Raw genomic sequence first — 6,000 nt, forward strand, 5'->3', positions numbered from 1 at the left:
TCGGCTTAATGCAGTGTCATTGTCAGGGCGCCTCGAGGCGGTGTGTGTGCGTGCACTAGGATCATGTCTCAGCACGGCGACGTAGTTCCTTTATGTTGTGGTTAGACGTCAATATCAACATGTCTGTCTGTCTGTCTCTGTAACGCAAGCAGCAGCGTGATCCTTCTCTCTCTACCCACCCCGCCCACACCCCAACCCCCCCCCCCACAACATTTAGGAACATATTTTCAAATATTTGAAATTACAACCAAAACATGTGCGGCCGTCATCTGACAGTTTTCCTTTTAATGAGGATCGTTAACGAGAATTTCCAGACAGCTGTTTCCAAAGATCTGTTGATCTGGAACAGCTGCCGGGGCCAGACACTCGGCGTGCCTGAGATGTGGAGCGGGCAGGCGAGAGGCGGGGAACGCACGCACGGCCCTCGCCGCGTGCGCCATCAACACCGAGCAGCGTCGCGCGGAACCCGCCACGGCCACGGCTCCAGAACCATCACCACAACGCCCACGCAGCGCGGGTGGAAAACGCTCATCGTCATCATCGTCAGCCGTGGTCATTTCACTGCCCCACCTCAAACCAGCGCCATCGCTCACGGTCCTGCTTTGTACTCATCCACGTTTCGCCTGCGCACGGAGCTGATGCCATCGCTCACGGTCCTGCTTTGTACTCATCCACGTTTCGCCTGCGCACGGAGCTGATGCCATCGCTCACGGTCCTGCTTTGTACTCATCCACGTTTCGCCTGCGCACGGAGCTGATGCCATCGCTCACGGTCCTGCTTTGTACTCATCCACGTTTCGCCTGCGCACGGAGCTGATGCCATCGCTCACGGTCCTGCTTTGTACTCATCCACGTTTCGCCTGCGCACGGAGCTGATGCCATCGCTCACGGTCCTGCTTTGTACTCATCCACGTTTCGCCTGCGCACGGAGCTGATGCCATCGCTCACGGTCCTGCTTTGTACTCATCCACGTTTCGCCTGCGCACGGAGCTGATGCCATCGCTCCAACTGTCTGAGTCGCTCGTTGTTCTCACGTTCTGACCCCGTGCCCCGACGGACATCTGTGAAAAAGAGCTCCATTGCTCGTCGGATTCCTACAGGATGAACACATATTCCGATTCTGATAAGGGAACTAAACCAACACCGCGAGGCTAATTTCTCATGACACGTGAGATCATTCGCGCCCCGCACAGAAAACAAGAAACTCCGTCTGTCGTGGGGCCCCTCGCACCGTCTCTGACATCCAGCTATTCCCGGAGTCGTTCTTGTTCTATCAGCGCATGGCAAGTATTCTGTGTGAACTGCTCGTCCAGGTTTGAGTTGTTTGCCAGCCACGTGGTGTGACAGCAGCTGCGGTGGTGGCGCGAATGACACGTGGGGGAGAGCGGGCCCAGTCGCACGATGCAGTCGATCGCGATGTTGGCTGCGTGTGTGTATGTGTGCAGGATGTTGTTGAACTTCTTTCGCACCGTGCGGGGCCAGTCGTGCTAATCGTGTGTGGTTCGGGTGACCGCAGCCCCTGCACTGTGGGCGGGGGGGGGGTCATCTTTAGAGCTGCGCGCAGTGACGACCGATCGCTGTTCTGAAGCGGTGGATGGAACCACCATGGTGAATATAATCGTTGATTCGAATCAAAAAGAGCGGGCATTGCATTGGAGACCGAAAACAACAAGCGGCTCGCAAACAAGAGCAGAGGGATTGCAGACGCGAGGTGTGGCATACAGCGCGAGATGGACACGGGGAAGGGAGGAGGAGGAGGCAGGAGGGAGGGAGATGGCGATGATGATGATGAGTTAGACAAAACACGCCGTGGACGGTGGTGTCTCGAGGCCGCGGGTCTCTTTGATGTGCGCACCCAAGGTAATGACACGCGGAGAAGGATGGAGGGAAAGACAGCCAGCTGAGTTGGAACACAATCAGGACGGGCCGCCCGTTTGCAGGATATTAAACTTCGGTGCGCTGCCTGTTTTGACAGCCTTACAGGAAGCGGCTGTTTGGAAAGGTGGCTTAGCTCTGCGGGTTACACAGCCCCCCCCCCCCCACTGCCCCATCCCGCACCTCCCTCTCATCCCAATTGTAACTCCACCCAGCTTCAGCCTTCACCTCTCTCTCACTGCCTTGCAGATCCACCGTCCCATACACATAAACAACCCGCCCCGAACCCAGCCAACTCCCTCGACCCCCCGCCAAGCCCCCCCCTCCACCCCTCCCACCACCACTCATTTTGAAGTTTTTTTTGAGAAACGGCTTCTGTTGTTTGTGCCGCGGTGGTGGTTAAGGTAATTTATGGCCAACTCCCCTGAAGGGCCATCCCTCACGAGCTTCGCGAGAAGCCGTCGCGAGGTCTCTCCACGTCCATCAACGCTAATGCTCCCCATTGCCACCTGTTGGCCATTGGTTATCCCGAGGGGCTTTTGAAGACTTGAGTGGCAGACACACCCTGATTGATTGGCACCGGGGTGACGAGGTCACGCGGAGGTTGGCAGCACGGAGCGGGCCGCGGTTATTTACGCGGGGTCACTCAAAATGCAACGCGCACCGCTGAGCGTTAGGGGAGTTTTTTTTTCTTCTCCTCGCAAATGCTTCTGTTGTTTTCACGGAGAAGTAGAGGGCGAAAGGTAGATAAAGGCGCGGCCCTGCAATGTTTCGCTCCACGCCACTGCTGCCGGAAGAGCATCCACCGGGCGGAGCTCGAGAGAGAGAGGGCTTCACTCGAGCGTATTTGGCCTACTCTTCCACGCTGGCCATACGTATCGGAAGCGGTGGGAGCACCCACATGTCACCCCACCTCACGAGTGCGATCTTTTGCTGATCGACTAAAACTGTCCCCATTTATTAGCGCGGGATGAACAGAGTCGGGCGGAGTGATGAGTTGGGGCGGGGAGGGGGAGGGGGGTATTTGAGTAGCTTTCATCATCGTTACAACTGCCGCGCAGGGAGATCGTAGCGGCGACCTCTGGATTGCAAGTCCAGTGTAGAGAACAGAGCACGGAGCCTCTAATCTTCACGGAGCTGTCGCATCTTCTCTGCTCTGAAGTGCTGAGTTGTCACTGCAGTGTTGCGGTACATTCCACATGCAAGTGCACAGAAACAACCTCAACCAAACTCTGTGAGGCCCACTCAGCTATATCGCTCTTCTTCAGAAGCGACCTGGCCACAAATGATAGCCCATTGAAGTGGCTAATCATGTGGACATTTTATAGGAGACAAATACTCTAACGCATGTGAAGGGAAAACCCGGAGGACCCGGAAAAAAATCTACGCGACCACGGGGAGAGAGACACGCAAACTCCAAATATACAGCCGGTGTTAGGGTCGGGATTGAACCCACGACCTCCTGTACACCAGGCGAGGTGGTTAACATCTCCTAGCCACCGTGGCGCCCCTTTCTGACGTGCCGCCTGTCGAATTTGTCGTTTTTCTTGATCGCAAAGTGGAAAGGGGCAGTGAGTGATGAAACAGCCTCAAACATGTTGTGGTTCATCACGGTGGTTGAGCACGGCCTGAAGGGCCTCAACACGCGAAGGGGCCCAGGCTACAAAACGTCATCGTCGAAGGTGAAAGAGGCAATGCCGACTCTCGTGTTTCCCACCTTACCTTCGTTTATCCGGAAAACGGCTCACTGAGTGTTATGAAGCTCTTACGCAGTATCTGGTCGTTTTCAACATTCGGTGTTTAGGCCACAATCCGTGCTCTGTAAATAATGAGAATTGGACTTCCATTTGGAGGAGACTATTGAGCACCCAGAGACACCCCAACACACGTACGAGGGGGTGGGGGGGGGGGGGTTCACGTTCACTGCTTGACACCGATGGGTTCAATCCGCTTGCTGCACTGCCGTTTCCTGGCGGGAGATTTTTTTTGGGGGGGAGTTTTACAAACTCTCCACGTGATCCACCAACCCTCGCCTCCAAAGCGACGGAGAGCGCTGGCGCGCGCCACCACACCTGCGACCACGTGAGTGGAGTGACGGGGTCATTCTGGGGGATTCTGTGCCACAGCTGGTCAAGGCTTCTGCTGAAGACGCATTGCGTACTGATGAGCTGTAATTGATTCCACGACACGTTGAATTGTAATAACCCACCTCCCCCTGCTCTTGTTCTCCCTATAGCCCTTAACTGCCAGTGCCACTCAATCACAGCTGCCAAACAACGGCGCTTGACTCAATCGGCTATGCATGCTACACGGGTATTGGTTTTATGTCTCGGTATGTAGACTTGCAATATATTTTAATGGTATCAATGACTTATGACGTGCAGCCCTATTGTCAATCTACTGCTGGATGAGGGCTACACCACATTGTGCGGCTTGTGGTGTATATATATACTATACTTAACTACGCTGGTCAGTGAGGGGTGGTGAAGTCGGCTGGAACGTAGAAGCACAGTACACCAGAGGGTGTTGTGCCGCACTGGCCTCTGCTGTTCGCCGCGTGTCTTTGCAACCGCCTATGGCAGCCGGGCGGGCAGGGAGGTCGCTACATTCAAGCAACGTCCAGGCCTAAAACCCTCCCGATGAGCTTCCGAGATCTGGGGATATTAGGGATGGCATCGACGATGTACGGTTAAATAGGCCCTTCTTAATCGTCTGCAGTTAGGGCCGACTCGTGGTTGAGTGTACACTTCTGCCCGCGCTGGGTAAATGTGTGGGACCCCCACCCGCTCATCCCGCGTCACCAGCCGACTTGCTTGGGCTGCACAAAAACCCAGACTCGTGCCAGTGGGAAAGTACTTCTCGTCACGTGACATCGATAAATAGTTCTATCAATTTCCGTTTCATGATAACGATTGTAGTGTACAGCCCGTTGTCAATCCAATGTTCGACGTAGACCGCCGATGTGTCTTCGGGTTGTGCCACGTGTTGCTCGGCATGATGTCCGACGGTTCACACCCACGTCCCGAAGACCTCGGGGAGCCAGCTCCTGAATAAGTCATCGGCTCTGTCGCTGACTCAGCTCCCAGCGCGTGGATTGATTCGACGTGGGACGTCGTGTTGCAACAGCACGCGGCACGACCTCGGGAAGCGACGCAGAGGTCGGAGTCGTCGCAGCACAAACTTACTTGGGAAGTTCGCAAGTGAAGGCGGGAGCCTCAAACAGAGAAGGGAGGGCGGGGGGAGGGAGGGGGCAGCTTGTGGGATGAAGGAGGATGCCAGGATTTAGTGACCCCCAGACGCCCTCTGACCTGGTATCCAGGCGACATCTGTTTGTCAGTGGGGCAGCCGAGGATATGGTGACCTCCCCATGACCCCATACCCCTACCCCCCCTCACTTCCCACCCCCGTCAGACCAAGGCGCGGGGGGGGGGGGGCGGCGGCCTCCTTGATTTATCAGCTCCCCCATGGACAGGAAAATAAACCTGTTTTAAACATTGAGAGAGAGAGAGAGAGATGGGGTGGAAGGGGGGCGTTTCATTTTCTCTCACTCTCTCTCTCTCTCTTATTCCTCCCTCCTTAACGCCAACGCGTGAGTTTGCTCTCCACTGTGATCATACATCAAAGCGAGAAGCTCTAGATTTAATAAGGCTCTGCAGAGGCTCGCAGGGCAAGAAGCGTTGGCACGCTGGGCCCAAGGCGGCGAAAAGGGCTTGCACCAGCAGCCTCTGTCTCGCTCTCTCTGTGTGCACGTGAGCCGCTCAGCAGTCGCAGTCATGTTCCGTTGGCGAGCGATCAAAAGAACGCAGCGACGGGAATGAGGAGGAGGAGGAAGGAGGAGGAGGGGGGAAAGGGGGGGATGATGGCTGGAAGGAGGAGGAGGGGTGCTGGTAATATTCGCCGCATGATTAGAACGACGCTCGGGAAAGTAAAACGCACTCCCGAAACTTGTGCACGGTGTCAATAAAGTCGTGCAAACGCGTATCACCTCTGTCACACGTGCGTGCACACACACCGGATGGTAAGACGCTCCCTCGCCTCCCTCCCTTCCCCAAACTTTTGCCTTAAAATAACAGTAATCACCCTCAGCTATCGTCAATCATCTGCTGGACAAAGGCTTCCTCCGTAA

Source organism: Lethenteron reissneri, chromosome 34 (assembly GCF_015708825.2).
Source record: "Lethenteron reissneri isolate LAM-NWPU_2019-01 chromosome 34, ASM1570882v1, whole genome shotgun sequence".
NCBI lineage: Eukaryota > Metazoa > Chordata > Hyperoartia > Petromyzontiformes > Petromyzontidae > Lethenteron > Lethenteron reissneri.